Here is a 24,247-nt window from a genome sequence, read left to right as displayed (position 1 = left end):
AAGATCTCTTATAAACTGAGTGTATTTTAAGGGCTAAGCTCAAATGACCAATTTTCTTTATATATTTTTTGCTATACAAGGTGATTTTTATTTATCGGATGGATATTGTGGCACACAGTTGCCCAGCATTGCAAGTCTGTGCAAACGCCTGGCTCATCTAAGACTTTATAGAGCTTTTATTGTCAATAACGCTGGAGCTTACAGGTGGAGACTACTTTCATTTTTACCTATCTTTGATATTTGTAAAGGGAATCCTTGTATGAGTCAATACTTTATTATTCCTTTGGAGATGTGCTGTACCTCCTGTCCTTCCAGACTGCGAGGCTTTGTGGTTTACATTTTGATTCTTTGCTTTCTTTCATTTTGTTATATTTGCACTTCTTATCAAATCAATAAAAATATATTTTTTAAAAAAATAAAAATAAATTCCAGGAATTTAAGAACAGCCTTCTGCATCAGCTCAATGGCACATGCAGTCCAACATCCTGTTCTCACAGTGCCCAACTACATGCCCCAATGAGAACAACAACTCTTTGCACTTGTGTTCTCTAGCAACTGGGTATATTGGGGGTGTGCTGGGGGAGAAACAGTGGAACACTTAGATCTAGAGGGAACAACTCCTTCCCCAGCTCCCTGACACACACACAGACCCAGGAGAAATTTGTCAGCTCAGGAGCTGGTACAATTCAATACCTTTTCAATATCCATTCCACTATTCCTAATAACAGCAGTGGATCTTGTCGTCTCAAATTTCAACGGCTCAATGGATATAAAATTTACAGCATGTTATGGTTTAAGAGAAAATTATATGAAAATGATATATCTAACACCAAGTAAACTGACAAAAATGTATGAATCTAAATCAAACAAGTGTTGGAAATGTAAAGAGAAAGAAGGTTATTTTTATCATATTTTATGATATTTATCATATTTTATCATATTTATCATTCTGGTCAGGTTAAAGCTTACTGGGAAATGATATACAATGAATTGAAAAGGATGTTCAAAATAACGTTTGTAAAAAAAAAAACAACAGAAGCTTTTCTTTTGGGTATTATAGGGATCAAACTACCTACATTGCTACTAAGAATGCTACTCGCCCGAAAATGGAAAGAAGCAGGTCCCAGCAAAAGAAGAATGGATACAAAAACTTACGGAATATGCAGAAATGGCGAAACTTACCAGAAGAGTAAGAAATCAAGATAACATTTTTTTTAAATTAAAGAATAGATATTGTTTATTGAATATTTACAGATAAATTGCAAACAGGTAAGAACATTGGCAGGATTGTTGTAATAACCCGCAGTTTCATAAGAGTTTATATTTAAAGCAGACAATTAAACGAGCCAATTAAATGAATTTGGATAGGCAGAAGATATTTAAAAATAAATTTAAGGAACCGCAGAAAGAGGGGGAAGGAAGTCAAACTTTGAAATGTTAAAATGATAGTAAAGTTAATGGAATGTATACATTTGAAAAGTGCAAATAAAAACTTTTTATTAAAAAATTTCAACATCCATTCTACATCCTAGTTGCTGTGCCCTCTGCAGCACCCCTGAGGCTTCGCGCCCAGTACAACCAAACTAGTTGTGCTCCCCTAAATCTCAAAAAAAATTCCTTCCAGTAGCACCTTAAAGACCAACTAAGTTAGTTCTTGGTATGAGCTTTCGTGTGCATGCACACTTCTTCACTCCCCTAAATCTGTCTTTGAGGTTAGTTCGACACCTGAGATAAAGGGACTTGTAGAACTTGAAACTTTTCATATTGCTCAGTATGTGCAGGGGGGAGGGAACGCCCCTCCAAATGATCCATCTATAGCTTATTCAAGTTTCACTTCTTGAACTGAAAGGCTGGCTGGTCTGAGATGTTTAGTATTCCTTCCTAGCAGCCTACCCTTGACTCAATGGCCTGCCCTTGACGTATCTCGGTGGGAGATAAAACAAGAAGGTTAACCATATTAATTGAAGAGGAAGTTGGATACAAGACTATAATCCCCCTCTATATTGCACTTGATGAGCTAAGCCATCTTCTTGGCCAAGTACCGTATTTTTTGCTCTATAAGCTCTATATTTTTCCCTCCTAAAAAGTAAGGGGAAATGTGTGTGCGTCTTATGGAGCGAATGCAGACTGCACAGCTATCCCAGAAGCCAGAACAGCAGGAGGGATTGATGCTTTCACTGCGCAGCGATCCCTCTTGCTGTTCTGGCTTCTGAGATTCAGAATATTTTTTTTCTTGTTTTCCTCCTCCAAAAACTAGGTGCGTCTTGTGGTCTGGTGCGTCTTATAGAGCGAAATATACGGTATACAATGCTTTAAAGCTCCTTCCTTGCTGTTCCTTTCCCCTCCCCTCTGAGATGTCCTTTTGGCAAATTATAGTCTACTCTTGGTGAAATTTTCTTCTACCTGTGGGCTGGAGAGAAGCAAGGTAGGGCATCCCCTTGGGAGGCAAGACCACTGACGCACTTCTCCCGGTTTTGTGAACTTCTGTCAGATAACTTCACACAGAAAGTTAAAAAAACTACTGGGGTATTGGGTCCTGGAATTGCTCCCAAAGGTGGAGAACCTGTAGTTCTGACCCGCATGAGTCTCCCAGACCCAACTCCACACCCTCTGTGCATGCTCTTGCATGGCTGAAGCATGTCCTTGAATTATTTTTATTTTGCCTGGATGGAAAGATGGCGAGGGAGTTGTAGAAACCCCTGGCTTTGTAAGCCTGAAATGTAGCCCACTGAACAAATCCATTGCTTTCCCAACTTTTGCCTCTGGCCTCCTCACTTTCATCTCTGGTCTCACTCACTATCAGTGGCATGCAATTCTCAGAAGGTTGTCCACAAGGGAGTGCTGCCCTTGGGCTAAAGAAAACTATAGGGGGCGGAGGGAAGAGCTATATGAAAAGGCACACATCTTGAGTGTTAGGGTTTATCCATACGTCCTCTTGTCCTGCTGCTTCCCCCTAGGAAAAAACTCTCTTCAGTGCTCAATCAGAGCAAACAGCAATTTGGGTTTTCGTCGGGTTGACGTTTGCTCTGATTTAGAGCTAAAGAGCAGGTTTTCCCTGGCAAAGGAATGGGGACCTGGAATTTCTGAGTATGGGATGCTCTTGACTGAGGAACCACAGTGGTCACAGAATGAATCTCAATGCTCAGCAGCTTAAGGGAGGGATGTGTCTAACAGCCTCTTCCCAGCACTGAAGGAGAAGAAGAAGAAGAGGAGGAGGAGGAGTTTGGATTTGATATCCTGCTTTATCACTACCCTAAGGAGTCTCAAAGCAGCTAACAATCTCCTTTTCCCTTCCTCCCCCACAACAAACACTCTGTGAGGTGAGTGGGGCTGCAAGGATAACTATGACTTGAAGGATGAATGGGAACCCTTTACAAAGTATCTGAAGATGCAACAAAGCGAACTGGACTCCTTGGCAGGTTTTGAATAAACATTCACAAACTTTTTATTGATAATAATCAGCTAAATAGTTTGAGGATCTATACAACTTTGTAACATGCAGAAAACAGCATTCTTAGAGAAACCAAAGACTGGAACTGAGTGAAGTTGGGGGGTGGGGGTGGGTGGGTTTTGTTTGGGAGGGGGCGGGGAAGGAAAAATTGGGGGGATGGAACAAGGATGATATGTTTTTGGCTAATATGTCTTGTTATAATTTTGAATAAAAAATAAAAATAAAAAAGAATGCCAAACATGTTTGTCATAGGTGAAGCCTGTCACTACCTTTCAGCCTTGGTTTTCTACCTGTAAAATGGGAAGAATAGCAACATGCTTTCATGCCTGGATGAAAGCAACTGGAAGCCCTGAGCTAGGAGACCTTAGGAGGCCCAAACCTAATAGTATCTGATAATGAGAAGCAAAACTTTATTCTCTTCTTTATATACTCAATGAAAGTAGAACATTGCTGAAATTTTAGCACTGATAAAAGGATTATGAATTTCTAAACAATCTTTTATAATTCTACAAAAGTTTGGAATTAATGAAGATATTCACATGGAATATTTGTAGGGGAATCATAGCAAGTAGGGGAAATTTACACTGTATACAAAGTCAGAACAGATTCTTTTGAGCTCTTTTCAATGCAAACTTATCAATTATATTAATATAATCAGTAAGAGAATGCTTAGATCAGACAACCAATCTTGGAGCATTGTTGACCGTAGATCATTCTTTATCCTTTTTAGTCTAGAAAATGATCTTTTGCCAGTACAGTTTGTAACCATTAAACACAGGAACAATCTGAATATCATTTCCCCATTTGAAAAAGCTGTCTGAATTTTCTCCTGGAATATGGCTGAATTTGTCTTTTTCAGGGTGAGCTTGTTTTATGTACAGATGGAGATGGAAGAGTTCATTGACTAGACTAAGGTTAACATCCTTTGGATACTCAAGAACTCAATGCCATTGTGAATCTGTTCCTTGGTTGCTTGCAGATTCACCAAAAATGAAAAAATTCCCAGCTATACTCCCATACACTGTTGCTCTTCTGTTTAGGTTGGTTTTGAGAACATCCATGATAGTTAATTGACCAACATGGGAAACATCAGTGGTTGAGTTCACTGATAAACTAAAATAACCTGCCTGTTGGATGTGCTCAATATGTCTGCCATTCTGATGGACCTTTCTTAATGCAGAATATTTCCTTGTTATTCAGTGTGGTCCATAAGCCTACATCATTATTGTCTCTGAAATCACTAGTAGCATGAACAGCTGGTATTTTTGTGTGTGCAATGCTGAGTTTCCACTAGATAATTTACTTTGTTTTCCAATTCTTTAAGGCAGCAAAGAGCTTGAATTGCTTCTTTTGGTGCCACCATCCCCTAGCATGTTCCTTTAGTGCCTTTTGTTAATTCTTTCGTTAGCCATTTCATTGTCACTTTCTTCAGAAATCTCTGTACTTGTACTGGTATTTACTCACAAAAGTTCTTGAAGTTCTTGAGAGGCTGTGTTCTGTATATTAACTGGTTCTTCATTCTGTTCAGACTGCTCAGTATAATCTACTTGATTGTCTTATGCTTGTAAACAAGAACATTCTGCATCTTAGGGATTATGTAAGGCTGTTTCTCTCCGCTGTACAAGGCCATATGACATGATTGACTTTAAAGGTTTGTGTATTTCCTTCTGTTCTTTTTGTCTCTTGTTTACTAGCACCGCTTTCATATTGCTTACTCATTATCATTTCCACAACAAGTCAAAATTAAATATGGTTGTGACTCCCAATGATATAAAAGAATCCTCACTTGTTCTCAAAATGATAAGACAGTGATATGAACACTTGCATTGCTTCATAGCTGACTTTATAATTTGATTCTGAATAAAACCTCCATGCATTTTGCTAAACTGTTAGTATGCACTTGTGGGACTGTTAAACAGTCATATATTCACATGCCGCATGTGTATTGCTAATAAGCAACTGGGTCTAGATTGGGGGTGCCATCTCCCAGGGACCAAGCCCATTTTTGGGGGGACCCAATATTGTGGAGGAAGTCAGCCCCCCATGTTCTGGTGGTAGCGGCAACAGGAGGAGGAGAAGCTGCCGCCATGTTTGGCTACACCCCGGCTCCTCTGACATCCTGACGTCACACACTGTGTGACACTGACACCCTCATTCTCCTTCAGAAGTTGGCACCTCTGGGCTAGAGAGTAAAATCTGCCTGGTGTTTGAAAAAGAAAAATTGGCAAGATGCCAAGGCCCCCTTAGATTATGAGGCCCTTAGATTACATGTAAAACCAACATGCCTTATTGAGCAGTCATGGGGGGGGGAGGGGCAGAATGCACATTAAAAATTGAAGTGCTGCTCCATAAGTTTAAATTGCTCTGTAAATGGTGGTATTTATGGTACAGTTTATGGTTTGCTGTTTAATTAAAATATGGCTCCCGACAGTTCCGAACACACTTTGGCAGTGGTGGAAGAGTATTAATTATTTTCCCCTAGAGATCTGTTTTAGTTATGCAACGAAAATGCTGCCAAAGTGGTCGTCTCCCCAACCCCCCCGTCCCCGGCAGCTTCAAAAGCTTCTGTAACTGCATCACTTTTTTGCCATTTCTGTTTGATTATGCCTTTATCTAGGTCGGCTCAAGGAAAGATTAAACACTGATTAGAACACTTCAGTAAACAAAATGATTTTGCAAAGGTTTATGCTAATTGGATATGGCTATGGTGCTCATTGTCGAAGGCTGCATATAATTGTACAACATAATTGAAAAAGGCACGTTTTTCAAAACACTGCGCTGCAGAAAAGCACATAATGACAAGATACTGGAGATTTACAATTCCATGGCTTTTGATGGAGGATTTTGAGAAACATTTGAGAAACGTTATCCTGACTTTGATTGAGTGTGCAGCCGTGGCGAAAAAGGCAAATTCCATGCTAAGGGTTATTAGGGGAGTGATGGGAAATCTAAGTGCCAATATCGTAATGCCCTTTTGCAAATCTCTGGTTCAGCCACACTTGGAATACTTTCAAAGAGGATATTGAAGAACTGGGAAAAGGTGCAGAAAAGGTCAACTGAAATAATCAGGAGGGAGTGCTGTGCCTTTTATAGAGGGGAAAGCAGACTAAACCCCAATAATGTCGCATTAGTAAGGGAGGCTCAGTAAAAAATATGGCTGTTTGTACTTTCAGCCTGCAGTTTCTGTTTGCGATAAGAAAGAGAGCCACTTCAAAAAGAGTCCCAAAATTGTAGTTAAATGGAAAAGCAAGAACCTGCCTTCACATATAGGCAATGGTTTAGTGGTCCAGGCTCATGGGAGTGGGATGGGGGTAAAGACCCATTACTATTTCTGCAGCAGGGTGCCTGCAAGGTCACTGTCTCCAGCATCCTAGAGTTACCTAATCGCCATGAAAGAGAAACTTTTTAGCCACTGTATGTTCTGAAGCTAAGCATTTGGGAACTTGGAAAAGAAATGGGGCTTCAGTTTCAAGGGAACGGTGCACAAATTTTGCTACCTACAATGGAGCTTCAAGGGAAATACACCTTAAGTCATCCAGAAAGAAGATATTGGAGCTTTCCAAATCATTTGCCCATGTACATGTACAGAAAATATTAGATATAGGTGAACAGCAACACATGGAAATCTGCATTGATGGTTGCAATGCATCCCTGAATATTATCCCTGAATACAATTGTATAATTTTAAGATTATTGTGTAAATTTGTTGTTGTTGTTAAAATTTGTATACCACCACGTAAGGTAAAGGACCCCTGGATGGTTAAGTCCAGTCAAAGGCGACTATGGGGTTGCGGCACTCATCTCGCTTTCAGGCAGAGGGAGCCGGCATTTGTCCACAGACAACTTTCCGGGTCATGTGGCCAGCATGACTAAACTGCTTCTGGCACAACGGAACACCGTGATGGAAAGCAGAGTGCACAGAAATACTGTTTATCTTCCTGCCACAGCAGTACCTATTTATCTACTTGTACTGGTGTGCTTTCAAACTGGTAGGTTGGCAGGAGCTGGGACAGAGCAATGGGAGCTCACCCCATCTCGGGGATTCAAACTGCTGACCTTCTGATCAGCAAGCTCAAGAGCTCAGTGGTTTAGACCACAGCACCACCCATGCCCCACCGCCCTGTACCCACAGGTCTCAGGGTGGTTAACAGGAAGGTTGTTTAGAAGGTTGTATAATCTAAGAAAGGGTGAAGCTATGACATATATGAAGGGACCTTTCACATGTGAATTTGCCACCACATTTACTGGGTGAAATGAAGTATGGTAAGTATTTACCATGAACAAGATATGCTACTCAACTTTGAGTTTGTTATTTTTTAAAAAGGTGATTTCTCCGGAATAATTGGATTTGCGAAGGATAATGCACTAAAAGACAAGTTGTGCCAACCACATCTGCTTTAGATGCACAGTTTAAGATTATTGATGAATGACAGCACTCTGGGAATACCAGACACAATGTTGACTGATTAGCTATTTTATGCAATTTGCACCCATCACGATTTACTGTGAAGTGGCGGCAGGTGGGGGAAAGGAGAGTCAACCCTGCAAATAAAGAGGCAACAATGGGGCAAGGCTGGAAGTGAAAGTGGGGAAAGGAAGAAGATAACTCAAGTGACATAAAAGGTGTCAACAGTTTGGCCGAGCTGGATCAGCACAGGGTTAAGGCATGTGTGCTGAAATAGTCATATGGTTCTTCGAGTAAGCCAGTAGGCTCAGGCAACAGAAGCTGGGGAGAAAGGAACACTGTCCTCTAAACTAGCATGCTATCCTCTGTTGCAGTGGAGGACTACCACCAATGTTCAGGGAAGATCCAGCAGCCAGTCTGGTTGACATGGAGCCGGGGGCACTGTAATTTGGACATGTGGCAGAACTATCACAAAAACCCTTCATTAGGGACCGACTTATTCATCCTTGGATCTCCTCAACTCATTTTCCAAATACACCATTTTGGCTGTGCTTGCTAGCCCAGTTTTCCACCACAGTTCTGCTGCATCTGCACCCAATTTTCAGTATAATTAATTTAATTGATACAGAAATGTGAAATGTATGTGTATTTTATGAAGGTTTAAAATGGAAAAATGACTGGATGCGTATTGCTAATGTTGGGGTTTTTCCACAGTAGTTTTCTAAGTGAGCTCTGATAATCAACTCTTGTTTTCTGCTAGCTAACACGTGAGTGTTGTAACCTTAGATCAGGTGCCCAAGGTCTTGAGTTGCAAATTCGCCATCTTGAAAGGCTGGTGGCTGAAAGCCTTTATCTGAATGCAACAAACAGATGTGATAAATGGCTCTCTCAAAGCTGCATAGCCTTAAAGCAGGCTAAGGCAGGCTGGAATGGGGGAGAGAAACACCGTTTTTGATTTTTGGAGTTACCTTTTATTTCTAAGATGCTGAGCCTGTGCTGGACAACACAAGACGATGCATAACTGTTTTGGATGTATCATTTGAGGTTTCTGTTTTGTTTTGAAGAGTTCTGCCAGTAAAACTTCAAATAATACTTTTTTGGATCTGGACAACAATTCCTTTCAAAAGGACTCAGTTCTTATGCTTCTAGTACACAATATTAACATCTGCAATAATCTCCACCCAGTTTAAAGTGCTCTCCCCAGTTCTGATTCAAACTGTGGTGCATGAAGTGGCTAATTAGACAGCTTAATTAACCAACAACTTCATGTGTACCATTAAAAGAAGGCTTTAAAAAGAAGAAAAACACTTTCTCCTAATTGTGATTTCCTCCAACTGATTACTGTTGACAGAGTTTGATTGATCTGAGCCGCCCTTCTCAACCTGATGCAGAGTGTGTGTGGGATCTGGGGTTCTTCAGCAAGGCAAATCCAGAAGAAACCAATTCTGAAAGCCTCTCCAAGCTGAGCCCCCGGAGCTGCCAAGTCTCACCCTGTGTTTTTTTGTTTCCCAGTAACAAATGACTTCTTGGCTCTGGTGACTCTACAGCTGAGTACTCAGCAGGCAAACATGAAAAAGATGTATTTCATTTGAACTAGCCACCCTCTCCCCATCCCACCATGGATTTAGCATTACTCTGAGCACTTTTCAGTTTTTGGAACATAACAGCAGCCCTGCAGGATAAAATCAAAGTCTCATCTTCTCAACAGCACCCTCTCCTTTCCCCTGTGACCAACCAGATGTCTCTGGAAAGCCTACAAGGGGGTTGGGTCTCAATGTAGTATCCCCCTCCCACTAGTGGTTCCCAGCAACTAGTATCCAGAGGCATGTTGGGTGGATGTGTTGGAAATTTACTGGCGGAAGAAGACATATGGCTACTGTTGTGCTGAGAAATGAATATCTGAGACCCCTTCAAACCTTTTTTCCTTTTGCATGTGGCCAAATGCCCTCTTCAAAAGAATTTGCAAATGAGCTCACTCTGAAATATAGATGGACGGATGGGAAGATAATCTTGCATTTCACAGAGTGGTAGGAAGTTTAAGTGGCATCCTTTTTAAAAAGCAAGTTCTCTCCTGAATAGTTGGTGTTTTTCAAACATACAAGTTCAGCAGAGTGGCAACCTGGTGGCCACTGGTAGCCTACAGAGTATTGACATTTCCCCATAATTACAGCTTGGAACACTGTCGCAGCCCCCCCCCCGCCACCAGCTGCCCCCACCCCACAAGGCTCCTTCTGTGACCTCCAGTGTGGTGTAATGGTTAGAATACTGGACTAGGACCTGGGAGATCAGGGTTTGTTTGAATCCTCACTCAGCCATGAAGCTCACTGGGTAACCTTGGGCAAGTTACTGACTCTTGGCCTAGCCTACCTCACAGGCTTGTTGTGGGGAGAAAATGGGGAGGGGAGAACCATGTACACTAGTTGCAGATCCTTGAGGGGGGGAGGTGGTATAAACATGTAAGAAATAAACAGAGAGAGAGAGAGAGAGAGAGAGAGAGAGAGAGAGGACGCACACCAGTGACCTGCAAAAAAACCAGACTTCTTTCTCATTTGCTTGGCTGCATTGTAGCTCTTTTTCTCCCCTAAACAGGTAAGAAGTGTTAAATAGGTAGTTACAACCAACCATCAATGTTCATGGAATGAAGCATCTTTCAGCAGCCATTAAATTCTGGAGAAGAGGCACTTTGTATGACTATAATTGTTCTATTTCCCAGCAACCCTTTCAACTGGAACCAATAAGAAATGGCTATGCTTTGTGGTTTGCTGTGAAATTCTGCACTGTGCATGACGCAAAGCACACAATGGCGCCTTCTGATGGATTGTTATGGATAGTTTAAAACTAAAAACATTTCAGAGCAGCTTTAGGCATCTGAAAATCTCTGCCACACAATGTGCAATAAATTATTCCCTGTTTAACAAGTTTCACGCTGGGGAGAAGAAAACATATTTGATGACAAAGCGAGCAACAGGAACCATAAAATGACAAAAGAGTGGAAAGCAAAAGGGAACCTGCCGCTCGTGGTGTGAGATTTGTTTGTCCAAACACTTCAGCTGAATCACTCCAAATGACAAATTCACTTAGAGGGAAGAACGAATTTACCAGTGAAGCAGGGAGACGGCCAACTGGTGCTCACGAATGCAGAGTAATCATTCCACGAGAACAAACCAGATTATAAATGCTTTGTAAACATGTTTTATTTTTTGGGTCACGCACATTCCCTTTCTAGAGGATTCATGTCCTGAGAAGACCACCACATTCCGTTCCTCCAAAACACCTGTGCCTTTAATATGTGCAGTACAACTGCCTCACCTCCATGGGAGATGGACACAATTTTGAATGGTAGAGAAAATGTTCAAAGCATTGCCCTATAGGTTCTCAAGAAGTGCTAAATGGTACGAGGCACGGTTGTTTGGCCCTTACTCGAAGGTTTTTTTAAGCGGGAAATGAAACACAGCCTTGCTGGAGGGGTGGGGTTGGGAATTGTGTTAGGAGTGACGGGAATAGCAAGGGAAAGGGGCTGATAATTAACTCATTCTCCACAGACTGTCTGGCCACTCAGGGCTTTGCCACACCTCTGTTTGCTGCACTGCTTCCCCTCCAGAAAATCCTTGGTTTACTGCTGAACGGTTGTTTTGATAATTGAGAGTACCTCAGTTGGTAATTGTGTTTTCCATGGAACGGATCTCTGTTTGTTCTGATTTTGAGGAAGATGTTGAGAGGCTCCAGAGGTCTCTCCATCAAATGAAACTGACCACAAAGGATGGGAGGACAGGACATTCTCCCTGTGCTCAAAATCCTTGTTAGAAACAGTTTCCAACATGCCTGCTTTAGTGTTAAGTCATTCCATTGGCCTTTTCAAAATACTGCATAAGTAATAGATGGTGACACACAACCAGCTCCTTGAGGTTCTCTCGGTTATCAAGATAACCATTGACCTCTCCTTGAATTAATAAATTGTTCTGCTTTGCACATCTCTTTGGCAATTTAATCCCAGTTTGCAGAGGATCTCTTTCTATTGTCCAGGAATCATTTTTGTGATGACACTTCTCTGCAGCTCTCTCCATTTTCAGAAGCAGTATGCTAACAATCATAGCAGGTCTGAGAGATATTACAGCATTCAGATATTAGACTCCCACAAGGAAGATACTCAGAAGGGTTTCTAAGGATCGACCAGGAAACTGCCTTTTAAGGTAGTAAATTATGCATTCTCTAAATTGCTTTATATAACCTACAGTTAAAACACACAAACACTCAAAGGCAAGTAAGAATACACACCTCTCTGCCATCTCTTAGTTACTTTTTTACCGGAAAAATCCGAGGGCTCCCTTGGACAAAACAAAGACACCAACCAGGATAACTTGGAGCAAAACAGCAGCCTGTAGGCTTGGCCTTTATTGAACTGTTGCAACAGGGTGTTCCCCTCACTTGCAGGAGAGAGGAAAGACCCAGAAGAATAGTGTGCAAGGTCTTATAAAAACTTTTGAAATTCCCCTCCTCTAGGTCAAGCCCACCCCCAGAAACATCATGCATACATTACAGAAAGGAGGGGTTGAGGGAGGAGTTGTGGTGGTAACATCATGCATACATTACAGAAAGGAGGGGTTGAGGGAGGAGTTGGTGGTAACCTGAGTGTCTTGTCACCTGGCTGGTTCCTCCTTTGCCCCCCCTCCCCATGAGTCACTTCCAGGAGACAAAGGGGAGTTTGCAGTTTCCTGCCCCCAGAGGGAAGATCTGATCATTGTCCTTTGTTTCAGTCCATGCTGAATCCACTCCCATATGCAAGTTCTTTGTGATCTTGATTGTCTTCTGTCTGGGATCATCAGGGTTGGCATAACAACTGGGCAGGGCTCCTGTGGATGTGCTGAGATGGTGAAGGGATTATGGCTGACTAGAACCAAGCCACCCCCTTTTGATAGTCCTTGTCATATGGAATAAAATAAAAATGGAACAGTGCAAATCCAATGTATGGTTGATTTTTCTATGAATTTATAACAGAAGTGTGGTGTATGTAGTGTGTGAGTGTGTGTGAAGTTTGTACAAACTGGATGATGGGGGGGGTTTCCTGCTACAACTTGAAGGTAAGAACAAGCAAGGGACAACCCCCCCACCCAATAAGACCCTAATATTGTGTTCAGAGTTTTAGGTGGCATAATAAATATATCATCCTTATATGGGTTATAGAGGAAAGTAAATTCATTTTACTTTCCCCCCAAAAGCCCCTGGATTGAGTTGTCTGCAATTTGGCAGTCTTCATCCACTCTGGCTGGGCTGCTGTGGCTGCAAAGTTTATCCACTTCTGCCAAATGTCAAAAAAGTGACAGCTGTTTTTGTATTTTGAGAAAGTTCATTTTACACAGAGCAGATCAGGACAGAACAACAGATGAAAGCAGGCGGGGGGCTCAGAATCAAATCAGATTTTTTTAAAAAATGTGCAGGTATAAGGTGGCTCTTGGAGCTGGCACACACCTCTAGAAGTAAATATTTATCTACAAAACTTTATATTCAGTGTCATGTAAAATTTGACCATCAACAGTTTATGAGAGTTCATATTTGATGCCCGTGAAAAATCAAAGTAAACAAAAAGACTCCAAGTAGAATTTCCTAGTTAATGGACAAAGAAATCTGAAATTTTGACCACAGTGTCAACTAATGATTTAAGGAACAATATAAACCTACAACAAAACACATTGCCTACTCTCACCTTAAAACCTTACCTTTCCCTTTTGAGGAATGTTGGTATGAGTTTTAGGATATGCCCTTAGCTAGGATGGCCATGTGGCCTGCGTTACAGAGGATAGTCCTCTACTGAAGTGTCATGTGAAGGGTTTAAGTTGCTCATCAACCTGGACATCAGAATATACAGGGCACCTGGTCACAGTCTTAAACTATAGTAACTCTTTCTAAATTTGCCTTTATCAATCTGTATTTGCTTATTCACATTTTAAGCCAATGTTTCTCCTCTTTTTTGGGTGCTGTGCAAGTAGACACCCTACCTTGACCAGACCTTAAATGCAGCAAAACTCCAAGAGAAGGACTCAGCAATCCCACACAGACATTGGGGACTTTAAGTTTGCAAAACAACCGCAAGTCTCCTGCAAGGCTGGAGGGAATCTCTTATGCGTTCTTAAAATCCAGTAGCAGCACAAAAAGAAAGTGGACTTGTGATCATTTGAGGAGAATAGCTAGGGTTGCTGAATAATTTAGTTCCAAGCAGGTTTTCTCAGCAATTTCATCCCCTTTACACTAATGTGGGTTGTTTATAAAGAATGAAGCAAACACCGATAATTTCCTACTAGACTTAAAAGCTGGGGAAATGTTTCCTTTGGAAGAACATAACAACAGCTTTGCTGAGTCAGGCCAAAGACTCATCTAGTCCAGCATCTTGTTTTCACCGTGACCAACCAGATACCCATAAGCAGGGCATGACTGCAACAACATACTCCACACTTTTGCCCCCTGGCAGCTGGCATTCAGAGTTTACCCATCTCTGTTACCTTTCCTACACTGAATTTTAGATTCTAATCATTTTGGGACAGCGACCTGTTCTCTCGTACTTTGCAAAGTGCCATGCATGTTGATATAGCACAGGTAATTCTCTCAATATCATTTTTAGCACAACACTTTGGCTCACACATCCAACTGGGTTATCAAGTACAGTAGTGAGAAGAAACTGAGCTATGTGTGAATGTGTGCATGTGTGAACCAGAATATGTCTACCCAGATTGAGAGTGGAAGCTTAAGATAGACATCCCTGCAGACACAACTAGGTGCAAGACAAAATCATCCCTGTTAAATGCATTGGCAAGTGATTAAGGAAAGAGGACATCTAATTTCATTTCTCTTTCTCGAAGACAAAGGGGGGGGTGAGGCTGAGGTGTGCACGCTTTTTTACCTTTTAAGGGTGGTGATGGGGAGAGAATTACTAAGATAGCAAAACATTTGCAAATATCAAACTCTCCCGTGAATAATGAGAGGCCTTTGGAGCGCTTTTGTGTGGTACTTGATTCTGTCAAAGAACAAAATGTGTGGCACACCTTGGCAATGTGTGGCATATAAGTTTAAGAGCTGATAACTCCCAAAGGGCCCTGCTTGACAGTATTATCAATTCAGATTGACAGAACTACTAATGTCGCCTTGCAAACTGTCAAAGTGTCACAAATTAATTAAATGTTAGCTCTGATGATTCACTTTGCAGGGGGCGGGAAAGGGGAGAAGAGGGAGATCAGGATGCTAAGCGAAGCAGCAGCACTTAAGACTGTTCCCTTGTTGCCCTCGGAGAAGGCACTCGAGAAAGAGCCACACAACATCCTGTGCTGACCCCAGAAAGATCTGAAGTTGCACGAAATTGTGAGCAGGAGGCAGTGATGGCCACCAGCTTGGAAGGGCTTTAAAAGAGGGTTTGGACACATTCATGGAAGACAGTATCAATGGCTACTAGCCACAGCGGCTCTGCCTTGCTTCCATGGTTGGAGGCAGTAATGCTTCTGAAAACCAGTTGCTGGAATCCATAGGAAGAAGAGAGGATTCTTGTGCTTCATGTCAGGGACTGGGCAGAGGAGGAATGGTGGAGACCACCTCCCCAGCCTGAACTTCCAGAGAAGAGGAAGACAGTATAGATGAGGGGTCAGCAACCTGCGGCCTATGGGGGTAGTTTAACCAGCCCCTGAACCGCCCCTGAACCAAGCTGCCCATTTGGCGAGTCCCCGTGTGCTGCACTAAACCAGCACGGTGTGTGTCGTTAACATATGAGAGTGCTAGAGATGAAATAGTTAAACAGGTTATCCAATCAGGGCCCAGGGGGGTGGAGTCAGAGGGACTATAAAACCAGCTCTGGGAGGGGCAAAGGGAGGTGTTTGTTGGGAGTCGGGTGGTTGGTTGGAGTGGGAGTGAATTGGGATAGAGTTTGTGGGTAGGTTGAGTTAGCGTAGCGAAATAGGCTGAGTCAGGAACAGTTAGGGGCTAGGCAGACAAGTAAATATCTGAGAGGTGGTTTAGTGAGTGAGAGCAGGTAGCGGAAGTTATAGGTCTGGATAGGCACCCCATGAATGTAATTGACCGATACCGTTTATAAAACCACATACTTGTTAAACTGCAATAAATAAACAGAAGTTTATGTTCTGATTTAACCCTGACTGGACTCAGTATTGTACCAGATAGGGCCTGGGTGGTGGCAGCGAGAAATAAAGTGGTGGCACAGGGATCAATCGACGGTGAAATGTCTGGGGACCCTGTGTGATCGCCACACAGTGTGGTGCGGGGACTCACTTCTGTGGTGCTGGAAATTGCGTCTGCGCATGCCCAGATGCCAGAAATCATACTCATGTGCACAATCCGGCCCAGGCAGGTAAAACCTTGCTGACTCCTGGTATAGATTTACAATAGTGGTTTGCTGGAGGTCACAGCTCAGAGGCTGATGAGGGGGAAAGTTGGGAAATAATGGGAGAGGAGAAGGAGGCAGCGCCGGAGTGGCTGGCTGACACCTTATCACTAGAAAGCATTCCAGACCCACCCCCCTTCTCCCAGAACCTGGCGAGCATTGAAAGTAGGAGAGCAAAGGGCTCAGCGACAGATGGCCCTAAGTGGCTGCCATAAGGTAGGTGGTGCCATTGACAAATGAGGAAGTAGGAAAGAAGAGGGGTGGAGATTTATTTGGAGCAACACCGTTACTACAAGAGGCTGCATTTCTACACTTCTTTCTGTGAATATTGAATAAACAACATTGGTAAGAACTTTCCTTGTCTTATCCATTCCTTATCCATCTACTGTGGTGGGTTGGATCCTCTGATGCCTGACACTTGCTTGAGAGTTTCTCGCAGGCATCTGGTTGGCCACGGAGTGTAGGATGCTGAACTAGATGGGTCACTGGCCTGATCCAACATGCTCTCCTTATGTTCATATCTTCTTAACACAATCAGTAGGAAGGAAGGATGGGAGTGGGAGTCCAACAGAATGGCTACGGGTTCCCTCCTATGTAGGGATGATTGCTGGGTGTGGAGCACACTCCCCGCCTGCAGGCAGCCTCAGCTTCCTGCACGCATGACCTTGGGGTGCAGGGCACACTCCCCCTCACAGATAAAGCCACAGCTGTCTGAACACCTTGCCCTCTGTCTAACCTTTTGCGGTCTCAGTAGTCTGTGGTGTCCTGTCTGTGACCTTTGTCTCTGAGACCTTTGTCTCCTTCGTCATACACTGTGCAAGGGGAAAATGACGTGGTGGAAACAGGTGCCAAAATAACTTTGTACCACCCCACAATCTCGGCACTGGAAGACGTGTAAAGGTCACCACCCAAAATGTATTTGCCTGGGTTTGCATGTTGTGACAATAAAAGGAGCCTTCACAGAGCTGGCCGGCAGCTTGCTTGCAACTCACCTGTGCACAGCTCACCTGCATTATCAACTCCTGCCTCGTGTCCTTCACTTCAGTCCTATCCATGCCAAACAACCACTGCTGACCAGTGTAGAATTATAGAACTTTCTGCCACCAAGTCCCACCTGAGAGGGCAGCAGATGTGAGAGGTATAGTGACATAGCTTTCCCATTTTAGCTAGAATTTGTGGTACCGAAGAGTAGAGATCCACTGGGGAATATGCTGCAAAGGGGCAACCTATTTGCAGGAATGAAAGGAAGAAAAAAGGAAAAATCACAGATTTTCCCCTCAGAATTCTGTCCTCCGAGAAATTTCAGCTCTAGCTAAATTCCTCTTGGTCTTCCTTAGCATGATGAGAAGGATCCTCTGTGACCTGGAGCACTACACCTCTGTATAAATGAATATTTAGAAATAGCCACTTTACAAAATAGATCACATCTCATTTTAGTGGGGACAGCTGTAGCTGGGTGACCTGTGTTCCTGCTGGTGTTCAGGTGCTGCCAATTGTTATGGGCAACTTAAAGGATCTTGCATCTCTACCTTCTTATGGTTCTTCTTCTTTAAACCAGATTTGGACCAGACAGCTTTTCAAATTTGTGCGTGCGTGTGTGTGTCAAATGCCAACCTTGCTAGAGTGTTCTAAATTGCAGGACAGACCCAATGGCAATTCTGCACTATCCAGACTTAGATGAAGAAAAGAAGAGGGAGGTGGAGAAGTTAACATGCAACCATTCCCACAACACCTCCTGCTGAGGCAGACCTCACATCACATTTATTCTTCATTGCTGACATTAAGATAGATGCCGAAAGTGTTTAATTACTGTCGGTCTTTTGGAGATGGGGGTGGTGACAGCTCTTTCAAAATGGTTATACCTTGAAGGCTTTTTGGCAGCACATAGAATCAATTTTCTACTAGTGGCAGGACCTAAGTTACAAAAACTACTCCCTCCCTTTCTGAAATAGCAACACCAGAAAAACCCAGGGGCTGCGCGTCTCTCCCCGGGGAGACAGGCTTTCTCTACAAATGCCCATGACTGTGCTTTTAGGGAAAGGACATTCTTTGGGGAGTATAAATTGCTTGTCGTAAAACACAAAACTAATCTCTCACCCTACCCCCAATATTTTCCTCGAAGATTTGGGTGAAACATAAAACAGTACAGTGGTACCTTGGTTTAAGAACAGTCCTGTTTACGAATGATTCGGTTTACGAACTCTGCAAAACTGAAAGTAGTGTCCCGTTGTGTGAACTTGACCTCGGTCTACAAACGGAATCCAAATGGTGGAAGGGCACCAGCCTCATTAGGGAAAGTGCACCTTGGTTTAAGAGTGGTTTTGGTTTTAGAACGGACTTCCGGAATGGATTAAGTTTGTAAACCGAGGTACTACTGGATGGTGGTACCTTGGGTTACAGACGCTTCAGGTTACAGACGCTTCAAGTTACAGACTCCACTAACCCAGAAATAGTACCTCGGGTTAAGGACTTTGCTTCAGGATGAGAACAGAAATCGTGCGGCGGCGGCAGGGCGGTGGTGGGAGGCCCCATTAGCTAAAGTGGTACCTCAGGTTAAGAACAGTTTCAGGTTAAGAACAGACCTCCAGAACGAATTAAGTTCTTATCCCGAGGTACCAATGTATAAGATATGAATGGTGGGAACACAAGTATTTCCCCTCACCTGTTCTTTTAAATGGCCACAGAGAATTTGCAGGAGAGGTCCAAGCTCCCCTCTGCTTATGCGTCACACACATCCATATGTTGCTGACCACAGTTATGAAACTTCCTTCCTTCCTGTAAGCCATTTGAATCAAAGCCCCTTTTAATTAGATCGAACCAGAGGCAATCCTTGGCAGGATCTTGACATTTATACATTCTCGGCACATAAATAATAAAACATTTGCCATCAAATGTCACCTGTGTTCCTCCTGCTTTCTTACTACCACCAGTGCAGGCCAACTCCAGCTCAGTTCTTCATGGCACAGTGATCCAGACTGGGTCTCAAGGTATGGAGAAATGCTACCTTAGGCTGTGGGGAAAGGTGCATGCATGCATGTCACAGGAAAAAAGGATTCCCAAGGTACAGGGCTGGCCCCATCATGTCAGAGACCAGACTGATGAGTACTGTTCTGATGAAGAATGGCAGGAACATCCCCCTTCTCCTGCTCCTGGCCAGGATCCTGAAGCTGCACAGGAGCAGGAGATCAGTACTGATTTGGAACAATGGTTTGTGGAGGGACACAGTTGGCAAGGGGAGGGGAACAGTCTGAAGAAGACAACAACAAAGTGGCAGAGAGAGAACAAACAGGCTCTCCATCTCTGGAAAGCATCCAGTCCAAGGTCATGGAGATTAGATAAGGTAGTTGAACAAAAAGCTAGGTGGTGGAGAGATCATGTTTCCAGGGCTGGAAGTGACGGGAGTAGCTAGGAGGGAAGTGGGTGTAACCTTTAACTGGGAACACCGCCATTTCAAGATGGTTGCTTTGTTCTTTTGTTGTCAGCATTAAAAGCTCTTTCACTGGTAAGAAACTCATTTTGCTTTGTCTTTCTTATCTCCTGGCCAAAGGGGGGCAGGGGGAGCCACATCCCCTAAGCCTGACACATCGTTGGGTAGAGTGAGGCGAGCACCTCAAGTGACAAGTGCTGTTGGACAGCAACAGCAGATGCCCAGCTTTTCCTCCTTAGTTACCCAACCAACTCTCACTAAGGGGCTAAGGGGCCACAGGGGTGTGTGTGTGTGTATGTGTGTGTGCGCGCTTTCCCATCACTAGGGTTGGAGTCAATTCCTGATGCAAAATGAGAAGGGAACACCATCATGTATTGTAGCCAGTCCTTTTTTTCTTGGGGGTACGCAGGGGTACGCATACCCCCTAAACATTTTGTGAATCTAACAGGAGAAGAAACTTATTTTTTTTAGTTTCTCCTCTAGCACAGTGAATCTTTTATGGACTTCGTTTTATTGGTTCATTCACATTTCATGAATTTTATTTACAGCATTGGATTGCTTGTCATGATTTTAAGGGTGATTCGCCTCCAGCCCTGAAAAACAGTCTAAAAATACTTAAATAAATGGAATGAAGAAATAAATAATGGCTGTTCTAGCAAAAAATACTCCTTTGCCGCTTTGCTTTGGCACTTTCCCCTCCACCAGGTGGGGTTCTGGCTGCAGTGCACGACTCCAGACTTGCTGATCGGTTCATTTGCCCTGGTTAAGTGCAAAGAAACACTGTTAAGTCGGGTTCCTAGTAGGAAATGCTCTAAAATAAAGGAAAATAAAACCCCATTTTACCTCTCCACTTCTGGCTGCCACAATATTTAACCAGCGCTTGCTGGATAATTGCATCATTTGCAGCACTTGGCTCTCATTCCATAACATGAATCAGATCCCTTGAACTGAACTATTAAAAGGGTTATAGGAAAGAGGGAAATGAAGAGAAAGGGAGCTCAATCAAATCCTCTCCTGTCCCCTATTGGGGCTTCCTGGTATATGTGGGATGGGGAGAGACAGGGGCTGCGTTGGCCATCCATGGTAGGGTGGACTGCTTCCACCTTCCATGACCCAGCTTCCTGTCCTACAAGTGGCCGAAAGGGTTGCCATGTGTCCTCTTTTTCCAGCATACATCTACTTTTTCAGGGGTAAAATTTCTGTCTGGGTGGATTTTTAAAATTTCTCTGGCTATACTTTCGGGAGGAGACATAGACATAACTGGTGGTTGCTTTCCTCTTCTCTTCTCCTGCCCCCCCTCAGCAATATATCACAGTTTCCATAGCTTACATATAGTAGGGGGTATTTAAAATGAGAGTCTTCATAGCATCCTCTTTTTTGCTCTTCAAAATATGGCAACCCTAGCAGGGAGATTCTGAGCCTAGGTATAAAAATGTGGAGTGGGTCTGCTAGATACTTATGCCATGAGTTTGGGGGGCGATTCACCTCTTGGTAAGCATTAAGCTTGCTTAAGTTTTCTTGTGATCAAAGATGGGGAATGTCAGATCCAGAGGTTAATTGTGGCCCTCCAGGCCTCTTTACCTGGCCCTTGGGACTCTCCCCATGTTTCACCCAGCCACGCCATTCCCTGGCTCTACTTTACTCCCTCGTTTGCCTGGTTAGAAGGTATCCTTAAACTAAATTCTGTCAGTTTGCATTTCTTAGTGCAGAAAGTATTGATCTGATGGTGTAGAGATCTTTCCTTTTCTACTTAATTCAAGAGGGTTCTGGAAGCTTCTGGAAGCTTCTCTGTGTGAAAGAAATTTCATGATTTTTGGGTTATTCCTTCATAGAAGCTGAGTACAGCTGGCTTAAACTGGTTCTCTTATCTTTTTCTGTCACAGTCATGCTGATTATAGAAGGAGCCTGGGTTTCACTTTTTCTATCTTTTTTATTTCTGGTGTGCTGTTCTGTACATAGTATGCTTAGTCTTAAGGTTTAGACTTATAATAAGTTATTGTAAGTTTAAGTTAAGTCTGCTGCAACTGGATTTCTTGTGGACTGTGCCAATCCCAAACGTATTGGATTTGTGACCATTATGCTCATTTGTCTTCAGTAATAGTAAAGCTCTGCTGGATGAAGTACAATTGCCTCTGGTCTATTTTGGGGGGAATTCTGCAACGTGTTTAAGTTTTTCCTCCGCATGACTCATTCTTCTGTAGAAACAAACTTACTCCACAAAGATAAATTAACATGACTTGCTCCACTCACTCTTGCTTCCTGCCCCACCCACCACTGGGCTGAAAAGAGGTTTTCCCCATGCCTGTTTTGAAGCAGTTATTGGTGACTGAATTGTTAGTGTAGCAATACAATTTTTATTACCTGTCACTGTTATTCAGATTTTAATATTGGAGCTTTACCCTTCAATTTGTGTAAAGCGTTTTGAGCACAGATGTATCTGTGGAATATGTGGTATATTAATAGCCTGCCTCTGACTGAATGTATTTGGCTGGAATCCAAAGAGCCTCATCAAGGCACATATACAAGTACTTCTGTACAGAGTTTCTGCTCTCCACACTCCCTGGGACCACTGGGATGCCAGCAGCACAGCATCTTTTAATAGACCATTTTAGGACCAATGAAGGCCTGGCATTCATTTCAGACCCTGGAGATCTGAGTGACAGATTCTTCTCTTTTGCACAAAGCAAGCCTGCCTTGTGTGCAGTGGCTTGGTATGAGCATAAATATTAGCCAGCCCAGAGGAGACTGAGCATTCATTAGATCAATGTGGGCCACAAGGCAAAAGCAGGGTTTTGTCACAGATTGTTTAAGGGAAGTCCTTCCATGCCCAAGCTAAGCCATGTGTTGGAGGGCTACACTTTTTTTTACAAGGAGGAGGCACAGAAGGAGGAAAGAGTGAAACTGTTCTAGTGAGGGCTGAGCCAAAATTTCTCTTGTCTGTGGTCTTTTTTTAACACTTCCCATCAATAAATGGGAAAAGAAATTGCCATTGAAAATGGTCAAAGGAGACAGAAGACTTTAGAAAAATTTTCATGAATTGGGTGCTTGCTGAGTTTTTGTAATGTTCATCATACGTTAAGGCAGCCAAGGGGAATCTGCAAGTTCCCTTGTTCTGCAACACATTTTTCTGAGGTTCTGCATCATGCAGCCTCCCTGGGTGCTTGGGCTTCAAACAATGCCCAAAGGAAGACATCACAAGCTCCACTCCTTAGGTCTTTTTCTGATCAGGAAGCATGGGAAGCCAGAGTGGTGGAGAATTGTTTACTGGGAAGAAACACACATAGTCCTTGGCCACCACACAGCAATAGGATAATCTCCAAAACTCCACTGAAATTCTAAAGGAATTCTCAAGTTCTCTGAGAACACGGTGGGAAAATGGAAGCTTTTTTTTTTTTTGGAAGCAGAAAACTTTTGAGAAACTAGGGGCAAGATTTTGGTATAGCACTAGTTCTAGCATCAAATTCTATCATCCCAACATTGTGTGTGTGTGTGGTCTATCTGGGGCTTACACTTAACAAACTGCATTACGCTGAATCACACCATTGCTCTATGTAACCTAGTACTGTTTTCTCTAAGACACAGTGGCTCTCTGAAGTTCTCCTATTGGAGATTCTTGCAATAGCAATGCCAAGGACTGAAACTGGAACTTTTTGTATCCAAAGCAGCTATTCTACCACTAAGCTATGGCTCTTCCTAAAGTCTGAATATGCCTCTGGAAGCTAGCCCAGGCTTTCACAAGCCTGAATCAAGGCCATTACAGCCTCCTCAGCCAATGCTGTGGAAGGTTGGAAGACTATGGAAGAGCCCAGAGATGGAAAGAAGACAAAGTCCCTACCCGAGAAGAATGGCAAACTAAGCTGTTGGACTATGCCAAAATGGCAAAACATACCGGAAGTCAAGAAACCAAGAAGTCCAAAACTTTAACAAAGAATGGGAAAATTTTATAATATATCTGGGATACCATTGTGATCAGATGAAAACATTAGCAGGATTGCAATAACACTTGTAATGTAGCAGATACTATGGACAAAATGGAGTGACATAAAGTATGGATTATGGAATAATATGCAGTTGAAAAAATTGACAATTGGATCCATGGAGGGGGAGGTGGGAAGTCCAGAGATTCAGAGAAATCTCTAAATATGGGTATGTATTTTGTATTGTTACAATCTTACACTAGTAAAATCAAATAACAATTATTTCAAGGAAGACTATGGAAGTAATGAAATCATGGGCAATGGGGGAAAATACCATAAAATCAAAAGTGGTGGTTGTACTGGGGAGAAAGCTTGTTTTATTATAGTAGTGGGGAAGCATATAAAATATGCTGGTGCTTTAAGAAAATGGGGTAGCTGTAACTCTGCACAAGATAGTGTCCTTCCACCCTTGTATTTATATACTGCCTCTCTTCCACGAAGGAACCCAGGACAGCATCCATGTGATTCCTGGGTGGTCTCTCATCCAAGCACTGACCAGAGACAGACCCACACCCACTTAGCTTCAGCAAGGTGGTAGGCTCTTGTGCCTTCAGACCATACCCTGTGATAGATTGAGTTTTATAAACAGGAATAATGTTATACAAAAAAG

General features: G+C 42.9%; 1 protein-coding gene across 4 annotated transcripts in view; it reads right to left on the bottom strand.

Annotated features, from left to right (window-relative positions):
• The window catches only part of DRD2 (dopamine receptor D2), a 70,216-nt gene that overhangs the window by 14,261 nt on the left and 31,708 nt on the right, over positions 1-24,247 (bottom strand). The gene's annotated exons all lie outside the window — the stretch shown is intronic.

This window comes from Podarcis melisellensis (genome assembly GCF_964234715.1).
Source record: "Podarcis melisellensis genome assembly, chromosome: 15".
In the NCBI taxonomy this organism is placed as follows: Eukaryota; Metazoa; Chordata; class Lepidosauria; order Squamata; family Lacertidae; genus Podarcis; species Podarcis melisellensis.
The sequence above is the reverse complement of the archived record's forward strand: the minus strand, read 5'-3'. Positions and strand labels throughout refer to the sequence as shown.